Raw genomic sequence first — 12,097 nt, forward strand, 5'->3', positions numbered from 1 at the left:
TTGAGTTTTGGAAGTGAATTTTTACCAGAAGCTTCAGATTTAGATGTGACTTTCTCTGATTTAAGTCTAGCTTCTTCTTCCTTTAAACTTTCCAAGTCCATTCCTGGATTTTCTTCAAGAAATAACTGTCTTGACATTTCCTCATCAAGATCTAGAAGTTCATCAGAACTTATCCTTTTACCAGCAGCAGAACTTATTTTTTTCCCAGTATCAGAACTTGTCCTGTAACTAGCTTGTCTTGATGTAAACCTTCTACCTTGACTATCACCGCTACCCATTCCAGAGTATCCTTGATCATCATTTCCATCATCCTTTCCTTGCAGTGTCTTGTTAGTGTTGCATTTGGACTTAATTACCTTCTCCCCCTTTGGGCATCAGCAGGTAGTAAAAGAGAGATAAGTAATTCCACTGAGGATTGGATTTCAGTAAGTTGCGATTGCTGAGAAACTTGATTTGTCAGAATTTCATCAATCTGAGCTTGTTGTTTCTCTTGAGTTTTTTCAATATAAGCAATCATGTCAATGGTAGGTTGAAAGAACTTTTTCTTATCAATTTTCCAAACTTGTTCTTGTTTGATAAAGTTCTCCTGAATCTTGTGTAGCTCTGCATGAGTAGTTGAATGAAGACCTTGTAGATGTTTAGTACTCAATGCAGTGACTCTAAGCTGGGTTTTTAAATCATCAGAATTTAACATTTCATCAGCTTTAGTCAAGTGCTCAGCAAGATGTATTGCAGTTGGAACACATGAAACTGAGTTCCATTCCTTAATCCACTCCTGACCTGCAGGAGTTTCACTTCAAGGTACTGGTGCATCCCCGATAACAAACTTCTTTACCAGTTCAGACTTAGGAAGAGTCTGTTGAGGAGTATATCCTGAAGGACCTGCTTCATCAGCATCTACAGTTGGAGCAGCATCACCAGTATCTCCAGCATTTGCAGCATCAGAACTTAAAGAATCAGTATCTTCTGATAAGACAACAGTGTGAGTAGCAATGGAGGCTTCAGCATCCTCTAATTGCGGATCTGATACTAAGTTCTGATCAACAGCCATATCCTGATGCTCACCTAAAGTCTGATCATCAGCATCTTGATGCAGAGAAGGTGTTGTTGATAACTCTGGAGTTTGAACAGTATCAGTAACAGGTGTTGTGGAAGGATTATTTGCTGTTCGAGCTTCTAAGAGAAATACTTCAGACACAACCAAGTGTTGAACATCAATATCAGCACTTGTGCCTGGATCAACAAGAGACACAGATGGTGAGTTAGCCTTGTCAGATACAGCTTCCTGAGATGGAGTTGATGGAGAAGAAGTGCCTGGAGCAAATTCCTTGTCTTGTGAGATCAGAGACTCCTGATCCCCTTCCTTAGCTGCTTCCTCTTCATCATCTGAAACTGGCCTTTGTGCCCTCTGTTTCTTGTACTTCCTTGTTGATTTGGATTCCTTGGGAGTTTCAGGAACTGTCATTCGTCTAAGCCTCTTGAGAAGCCTAGAACCCCCAATTTCAGAATCCTTCTGAGAAATCTCTTTCTCAGCTTTAGATACAACAGGTTCTCTAGCAGGAACCGGTTCCTCAGAATCAGATTCATCGCTCAATGCAATCCTCCTTCTCTTTTGAGATGTTTGAGGAACATTCTTTGTCCTCTTTGGCTTGGAAGATGAAGATTTCACACTAGGTGCTGAAGATGAAGGTCGAGCAGGCTGTGAAGTGGAGAGATAGGATTTGAGATATGTTCTGAGGGTAGGTTGAGTAGAATGAGAGGTAGGTACTGAGGTTGATGGATTTTGGGTGTTTGGAGTTGGTTTGACATCAGAGTAAACAGATCTATAAGTATCAGGATCAGCATTTACCAGGTTCTGTTTTACAGACTTAGGAATCTATAATGGTCTAACCACTTTTTTCTTAGTATCAGCATTTACCAAGTCATTAAAGTATCATTTTGCAACCTTAAAAGGTGGGGTTTGAGTGCTGACTAAATGAGGTTCATCAGTACAATAAGTGTAAATAAGTTGACAGAATCTAGCAAAATAAACAACATCTCGATCCTCTGTCATCCTATCCCCAATAAAACCAATTAAACCAGTTGCAAAATCAAAATGAGTTTGATTGATAATTGCATACCCGATGTGCTGACTCATAATTGGAATAGCATCAAAATTCGAACATTTGTTCCCAAAAGCTTTGGTGATGCAATCAAAGAAGAAACTCCATTCTCTTCTGATATTAGCCCGTTTCAATTGTCCAAGTTTCGTCAAACTCTTTTCATATCCCAATTCAGCCATTAACTCCCGAAGGGCTGAGTCCTCTGGAATTGAGAAAGTACAATCTTCTGGAAGATGTAAAGCCCTGCGTACTGTACCAGGAGTGACTACAAAGGATGAATCACCCACTTGGAAGATAATACTGGGAGTTCCACGTTGACCACCATCATCAAAAAGTCCAGTCCTCCAAACCCTCAGAACTTGTTGGCTTGAAAAGAATTCAGGTTGTGTTAATGCATACCCAACCTCACTATGTGCAAGAAGATCTTGCACAAAGTGTAATTCAGATGGAGCTTCAGTGTGATCAAGAACTGCAGCATAGTTGTTGGGAACAAACTTAGCTCCATCAATGATTAAATCCTTTGGTGCCATGTGAAAAAAAAATGAGATTCAAGTATGCTTGTTAGGTGTTTGAGATAATGTCTGTATGAAAAACCAACGTGAGAAATAAAGAGAAGGAGAGTAAAAGTAAGGAGAGAGATAAAATATGAAGAAAATAAAAGATTAAAGAAATCTTCTCTCTGTTGTACTTATACTCTGAACAAAAATGTTACCGTTGGACACCTGTCAGACATGCAGTAATAACGGACAGTTACTGGGCTCGAGAAAACAGGAATCATTACTTACCCGTTTGCCTAGTTTCAAGGAAAAACCGTTCCATTTATCAAGAGAAACAGTTTTAATTCAAAATTTAAACCGTTAGCACTGATTGAATTATTTTTCACTGCATCATTAATATTCTGAAAATACATCACATGAAAATGACCAAGATAAATTAGATAAGTAAGTGCTGAAAATGAATCAGAACTTAATATAAAACAAAATTTATATGGTCATCAGAATATCAATCAGGATTTATCAACACAAGATAAAATAACTCAGAGACAAAATCTTGAAGTAAAAACAACTTTCATTAATATATCAAGACAATACATTTATGAAATGGAAATTACATCAATACTTATACAAGATTTTCCCTAAGCTTCTAAACCTAACATCAACAGCCTTAGTCCTAGCTAAGAAGCCTGACAAAGCTAATGATGAAGAAAAATAGGAAGAAGACGAGATTAAGTCATCTTCTTCTTCCTACTCTCGACAAACAGAATGGCGAGTCTGATGATTCGCTCTTGCTGGCGGAGAGCTTCCAGCCTTTCCTCCTCCAATCGCTCCAGATGGCGATGGTAGTCCATATAGAAGAACAGAAGGTGTGTCAGTACCTCCTGTGGGACAGAGTCCCATATCTCCTCAGGAATGGCTGTGACATGCCATTCCTGCTGCCACTTGTTGGATTTTTAACGCAGCGGGGGCATGGCAAAACACTTTTACACATACAAAATCCAAATAAAAGCATATAAATCATGAATAAAAATTCGAGGGATCGAATCTAACCTTTTAAAATTAATTCGGAGACAACGATCAGAGATCCTTAGCAGTTGCTCCTCAAGTGTGAAGCACTCCACCGGTATCCACCAAGAAAACGACTTTTAGGAGGAGGAGGTGGAGAGAATTTGGTTTTCTAAAACTTTTGGGTTTCTGGGGTTAGAATAAAAATAGGGTCTATAATAGTGTATTTATAGGCAAAATTTTTAGCTGAAATTTTCCCATAAATATTATTATTATTATCCCATTTATTATTCTCATTAATAATTAAAACCTTTTAATTATTAATCCTTTTTCTAAACACTTTAGAAATAATTCTCTCTCTTGATTTAATTTCCAAAAATTAAATCCTTTAATTAATAATATTAAGAACTTTTCTTAATTATTTTATAATCAATTAAATCTCATTTAATCAATTATTAAATTTGCCAATTAATTATTTATTTCACAAATAAATAATTATTTAGCCATTATTAATTAATTCCTCCACCATTAAATTATTCTCTTTTTATGGTGTGACCCTGTAGGTTCAATATTAAGCCGGTAGTAGAAATAAATAATAATAAAACTATTTTATCATTATTTATATAAATTCTCTAATTTATTAAATATGATTAATTAATTAATCACATTTATTCTACATCGTGAGGGATACTTCTCAGCATATCGCGACTATCCGGATAATATGAATTCACTGCTTAGAATACCAAGAACCTGTCAGTGAATAGTTACCGTACAATAAACTCCTTCTACCCTACAATGTCCCGATTAAATACAAGGCATGGATCTCGTGTCAAGCCTATCTAATTCAATCACTTGCTTACCATTTACTATGCGTAGTTCTATGCAAATTAGAAACTCCTTTCTAATTTCATTCACTCTGGCCAGAGATTCCTGAACTAGCATAAGTGGATCAGCCTTGAACATTCGCTTCCTTCACTGGAAGGGGTAGATCCTTTATTGATCATACACTATCTTCGTGTACAAATTCCTATACCCAGAAGAGCCCTAATAATTGTCCCTGGAGACTAAGAACTAAACCAAAGCATAGTTCAGTGTACACAAGATGACTATGATGACCTCAAGTCTAAGGATACTTGTACAACTATCACTAAGCGAACAACTGCTGACACGTGAGTGAACTCCATCAGTTGTTCAGCTGGGCGAGTCATGTTCAATGAACTTATTCTATAATAAGCACCTACATACTAGCTATAGTGTCACCACACAAATGTCTATGAGAACAGACATCCTTCATAATGAAGCAAGCATAGTATGTACCGATCTTTGCGGATTATTAATTACCAGTTAGTAATCCTATGACCAGGAACTATTTAAGTTTAGAGTTATCATCTTTTTAGGTCTCACTATTATGATCTCATCATAATCCATAAAAAGCTTTACTCTAAACTATGGTATATCTTATTTAAACACTTAAATAGATAGAGCCCGTAATAAAAACAAAACAAGTCTTTATTAATATCAATGAAATCAAAACAGATTACATAAAAGTTATTCCTAAATCCTAATACACGATTGGACTTAGGACATATTCATTTCAATCTCCCACTTGTACTAAAGCCAATCACTCTGGTATCTAATACCCATCTTGTCTTTATGACGATCAAAGTGACTTTCATAAAGTAGCTTTGTGAGTGGGTCTGCTATGTTGTTATGTGTGTCAACTCTAATTCAATACAATATAAGAAATGTTACCGCGCTCCCACTAACCCTTTTGTAGACGCATGGTTCATCTTCGTTTTTGATAAAATCAAACTCTTTGATTGTCTCATCAAAACGAATGTTCCATCTACGAGAAGCTTGCTTTAAACCACATATGGTTCACAGCAGCTTACACACTAGGTTTTCATTTCCCTTGGAAAGAAAACCATCTGGCTATTTGCCAGATCTCATAGTCGTAGTAAGCAGCATTCGCAAGCAAAATCCGAACTGATTTTAACAGGGCTACAGGTAAAAGGTTTCATCAAAGTCAATCCATTGCCTTTGTTTGAATCATTTTCCCAAAAGCCTGGCCTTAAAGGTCTCCACCTGGCCATCTGCTATAATCTATCTTTTGTATACCGTATACATAGATTCCTTTCCGGATTTCATGGCACTATGCCATTTCTCTGAGTCAACACTACTCATAGCCTCATTATAGGTCACAGGGTCGTCATCATCAAATGATTGACAACTCATTGTCATTCTCAATGACAAGGCCATATTACCTCTCAGGTTGGCGAGACACTCTCCTTGATCTATGAATGGGCTGTTCCACAAAAGGTTGTTCAGTCAGAACAGGTGTTTTCACTTGATCCGTAGTAGTTTGTGCTTCTTGAACTTCATCAAGTTCAATTTTGCTCCCCCTGTTTCCTTCAAGGATAAACTCCTTTTCCGAGAAGGTAGCATGTCTGGAGACAAACACCCGATGATCGGTGTAAAAGTAATACCCTAAAGTCTCTTTAGGATATCCCACAAAACTACATTTTACGGATCGATATTCCAGCTTATCTGGGTCAACTTACTTGACATAAGCTGGACATCCCCAAATCTTAACGTGTTTAAGACTCGGTTTCCTTACTTTCCATATCACATATGAAGTTTGAGGAACAGATTTGGAAGGCACCTTATTCAGTAAATATGCTGAGGTTTCCAATGCATAACCCCATAGGAATACTGAAAGATTTGCATAGCTCATCATGGACCAAACTATGTCTAACAAAGTTCGATTTCTCCTTTCAGATACTAATCTGGAGGAGTCCACTGGGAGACTATACCATTTACTTTGAGATAATATAGAAACACTCCATTAAAGTATTCACCACCTCGATCTGATCGAAGAGTTATAATACTATGTTTGGTTGTTTCTCCACTTCATACTTATATTCTTTGAACTTTTCAAAGGCCTCAAACTTGTGTTTCATCAAACACATATCCGAATCCAGATCTATCATCTATGAAAGTAATGAAGTATGAAAAATCCACCCATGGCTTGCGTAGACATTGGTCCACATACATCTGTGTGTACCATTCCTAGCAAATCTGCAGCCCTCTCTCCATGTCCACTAAATGGAGACTGCAGTGCCACTATAAAGTGAGATTTTCATCATCCCTTTTCTTTTATTAGTTTGTTCAATCTGAAGTAAATTATGTCACATATATACAGACCATTATTTAAAGTACCACGTCCATAAAGAATATTATCTCTAAGAATAGAACATTCATTATTCTCAATAATAAATGAAAAATCCACCCAAGTCTAACATGAGAATAATATTCCTCACAATCGAGGGAACAAAATAACAATTATTTCAAACAATAGTCTTGCCCTTAGGCCTATCAAATGAAACGATTCTACATCTACAGCAGCAACTCTTGCTCCATTTCCATCAGTAGAATCACCTCCTCTTCCTCAAGAGTCCTACTTCTCCTTTGTCCCTGCAACAATTGCAGATATGAGAACCACAGGCGGTATCTAATACCCAAGTAGAAATTTGATTTAATGACATATTCACTTCTATCATGAACATACCTGAATCAGAAACGGTAGTCTCACGACCCTTCTTCTTCTTCAATTCTGCAAGGTAAACCTTGCAGTTCCTCTTCCAGTGCCCCACCTTGTTACAGTGAAAGCAAACAACTTTGCTCTCGGGGTCTTCAGCTTTTGGTGGAACCGGAATTTTCTCACCTACTTTCTTCTTCTTGAAAGGGTTCCTCTTCCTTTTCTTAGGATTGGAACCTTCACCAATTAGAAAAACAGAACTCTTCTTAGGGGGAAAATTCGATTCCGCAGTCTTCAACATGTTGTGGAGTTCAGGCAAGCTGACATCCAACTTATTCATGTGAAAGTTCACAACAAACTGCGAGAACAAAACTCGGAAGCGATTGCAAGACCATCTCTTGGCTCAGCTCCCCATCCATGACAAAACCAAGTTGTCCAAGACGTTCAATCAAATTGATCATCTTAAGTACATGGTCATTCACAGATGATCCCTCAGACATCCTACAACCGAACAGCTCCTTCGATATCTCATATCGAGCTGTCCTCCCCGCCACATCATACAACTCTTGTAGATGCATGAGGTTAGTGTGAGCATCCATATGCTCATGTTGCTTCTGTAGCTCAATGTTCATGGAAGCTAGCATGATGCATTGAGCAACATTTGCATCATCTATCCACTTACGATACACAACATGTACATCATTATGTGCATCACTAGCAGGTTCAGTAGGCTTAGGTGAGTCAATCACGTATTCCAGCCTCTCAATCCTGAGAACAATTCTCAAGTTTCGAAGCCAGTCAGCATAATTAGGACCAGTCAATTTGAGAGCATCTAGTATGCTCCTGAGTGATAGTGCAAAAGACATAACGTACAAAGTAAATCTGAAAATGATAAACACATAGCAACACTTAGCAAATATTCGATTTCATTTCAAAATACTATATGAATCGGGTCTTTATTCATAAGTGGCTCCCACTAGTTTTCCTAATTTATTCAATCCCCTACATGAAAAATTAAGCATTCATAATGCTAGTGGGAATAGGGATCCTACATTCCATTACACAACCCCGGCTGTGGCACGAAACGCCATGTAATGTTCAATAGGCAGACAACTCTTGTTAATTACATATTATGTTATTCCCTAATCAAACTTTAGCCTCTTGAATAATTGAGTCACGGCTGTGGCACGACAAACTCAATATTCTAAGTCAAGTCTAACCCAACATTTCGTACAATTGAATCAGTCCCCAAAGGCCCACGACTGTGGCACGTAACGACCTTTAGATTCTTATTCAATGTACACATCTCTATGTAATAGACAAGTATTTCTTATTTCGAAATCAAAGCCCTCGGCTGTGGCACGAAACGACAATGATTCAAAAATAAGAACTATTTTCTACCATGTTGGAAGGCTATGACCGACACAAGCCCGTTGTGTCATTTGCCAATTACTACTTGATATTATTTAATTTTAGAGGGATTATATTACGTTACAATCATAATCATATTATAAAGAGATTCTTCCTTTTAAATTAAATATTTCAAATCAATAATCAATAATCAGACGATTCCCAGATCGGGTGGAGCATTGTCAAGAGGCGTCACTTAATAACCCTTTCTCACAGATAGAAATCTGTTGTTGACAGAATCATCCTTTCTCTCATATCAAAAATTCATATTCAATTACGTGTTTCATAAACACAAGAATCTCATGATTGTATTCATAATATTGTTATTAAGGTTATGAAACAATTTCACTATACTAGGTTGTCTAACAAACGCCTTATGTTTATTTAAGTTCACCTGAATCTATCATCGCATGATAAACTAAGCATATATCACATATATCAACATGAATAAACATCAAGTTAGGCATGTTACATCATCTAGCACATTAGTCTAAGCATTATACATCTCTATGTATCACATGAAGCATTTAAAAGTAACTAAAACAGTCAAAAACAGCTTTAAAACATTTCATAGAAATATAAACAGTTCAAAAATTTTATATAAACTAATATTGATCACTCCATTAGATCCGTCTCGGAAAAACGAATCCAACGGTATATTGCACGCCCAAAAAGGAGTTACGAAACTCCCAGAAAATCAATTTTAAAATCAACAGAGGGCTGTAACGCATTACAGGAACGCGTTACAAGCCCTGTAACGCATTCCGGTGATGTGTTACACCCCTTTTAAGCCATTAAAGGGTGTAACGCATTCCGTGAATGCGCCACAGGTGTGTAACGCATTCTCGGAATGCGTTAAACCCCTATATATTTTTTTTTCAGCCGCCGCAGTCCTTTTCCTCCTCTCGAATAGCGTGCATGACAGATATGTTTCTACTTCCGTGCACAGCAGCACAACAGACAGCAACAGAAGCACTTGCAGATGCAGTACATATATATATACATACAATACATATATATATATAATTATTTAATTACGAATTTAATTGTAATAACTTCAAAAATTCATAATAAAAAATCTATACATCCTAAAATTATGAAAAAAATACCCAGACGATCTACAACACTTGTAGAACCCAGATCAACATTCAAAATTATTCTGAGAAATGATTTCTCATCAAACAAAATTAATCCATAATATAACTTGTAAAAATCATAATTAATTCATACAAGCACATAAAATTCTGAAATTTTTACCACAGATCTATATGCATACAACCTACGCTCTGATACCATTGTTGGATTTTTAACGCAGCGGGGGCATGGCAAAACACTTTTACACATACAAAATCCAAATAAAAACATATAAATCGTGAATAAAAATTCGAGGGATCGAATCTAACCTTTTAAAATTAATTCGGAGACAACGATCAGAGATCCTTAGCAGTTGCTCCTCAAGTGTGAAGCACTCCACCGGTATCCACCAAGAAAACGACTTTTAGGAGGAGGTGGAGAGAATTTGGTTTTCTAAAACTTTTGGGTTTCTGGGGTTAGAATAAAAATAGGGTCTATAATAGTGTATTTATCGGCAAAATTTTCAGCTGAAATTTTCCCATAAATATTATTATTATTATCCCATTTATTATTCTCATTAATAATTAAAACACCTTTTAATTATTAATCCTTTTTCTAAACACTTTAGAAATAATTCTCTCTCTTGATTTAATTTCCAAAAATTAAATCCTTTAATTAATAATATTAAGAACTTTTCTTAATTATTTTATAATCAATTAAATCTCATTTAATCAATTATTAAATTTTCCAATTAATTATTTATTTCACAAATAAATAATTATTTAGCCATTATTAATTAATTCCTCCACCATTAAATTATTCTCTTTTTATGGTGTGACCCTGTAGGTTCAATATTAAGCCGGTAGTAGAAATAAATAATAATAAAACTATTTTATCATTATTTATATAAATTCTCTAATTTATTAAATATGATTAATTAATTAATCACATTTATTCTACATCGTGAGGGATACTTCTCAGCATATCGCGACTATCCAGATAATATGAATTCACTGCTTAGAATACCAAGAACCTGTCAGTGAATAGTTACCGTACAATAAACTCCTTCTACCCTACAATGTCCCGATTAAATACAAGGCATGGATCTCGTGTCAAGCCTATCTAATTCAATCACTTGCTTACCATTTACTATGCGTAGTTCTATGCAAATTAGAAACTCCTTTCTAATTTCATTCACTCTGGCCAGAGATTCCTGAACTAGCATAAGTAGATCAGCCTTGAACATTCGCTTCCTTTACTGGAAGGGGTAGATCCTTTATTGATCATACACTATCTTCGTGTACAAATTCCTATACCCAGAAGAGCCCTAATAATTGTCCCTGGAGACTAAGAACTAAACCAAAGCATAGTTCAGTGTACACAAGATGACTATGATGACCTCAAGTCTAAGGATACTTGTACAACTATCACTAAGCGAACAACTGCTGACACGTGAGTGAACTCCATCAGTTGTTCAGCTGGGCGAGTCATGTTCAATGAACTTATTCTATAATAAGCACCTACATACTAGCTATAGTGTCACCACACAAATGTCTATGAGAACAGACATCCTTCATAATGAAGCAAGCATAGTATGTACCGATCTTTGCGGATTATTAATTACCAGTTAGTAATCCTATGACCAGGAACTATTTAAGTTTAGAGTTATCATCTTTTTAGGTCTCACTATTATGATCTCATCATAATCCATAAAAAGCTTTACTCTAAACTATGGTATATCTTATTTAAACACTTAAATAGATAGAGCCCGTAATAAAAACAAAACAAGTCTTTATTAATATCAATGAAATCAAAACAGATTACATAAAAGTTATTCCTAAATCCTAATACACGATTGGACTTAGGACATATTCCTTTCACCACTCGGCACAGCTTAGCTCCATATTGAAGTTTTGGTAGTTCAAAAACATGTTGTATCTGACCATTGTGTTTTTGAAAGAAGAAGTATGAAGATAAGTGTGTGAGAAGAATTTGATGGAAAGACTGATGTGAAGTGGCTGCTTATATAGGCAAGAGAATGCCAGGAGACGCAAAGAAATTGAATGCTGACAGGTAGAATTAATTCTACCTCGTCTCCCTAGACTTTGAAAAAGAATAACATTCATTGGAAAGAGGAATCATGGTTTAAACCGCACAAGAAACAAGAAACAGTGGACTGTTCAAGTACGAATACCATTAATCCTAATCATAGTGACTATTAATCTTCCACTTCAACATATTCTAGTTTGAACTGAGACTGTTATCAAATTTTATTCACAGATAAGCCAAGTAAAGGATTAGACTGAGAAATCAGAACTTAGACCTATACCAGAACTTAACAGTCATCAGAACATAATTTCTGAACTCGAAAAAGGAATGCCCATCTTAGTAAATCCTCATACAAGTTCTGAGTTATAGACTTCAGAACTTAATCATCAGAACGTGTAACTAGAACTTGTCCTCAGAATTTG

Source organism: Apium graveolens, chromosome 5, assembly GCF_009905375.1.
Source record: "Apium graveolens cultivar Ventura chromosome 5, ASM990537v1, whole genome shotgun sequence".
In the NCBI taxonomy this organism is placed as follows: domain Eukaryota; kingdom Viridiplantae; phylum Streptophyta; class Magnoliopsida; order Apiales; family Apiaceae; genus Apium; species Apium graveolens.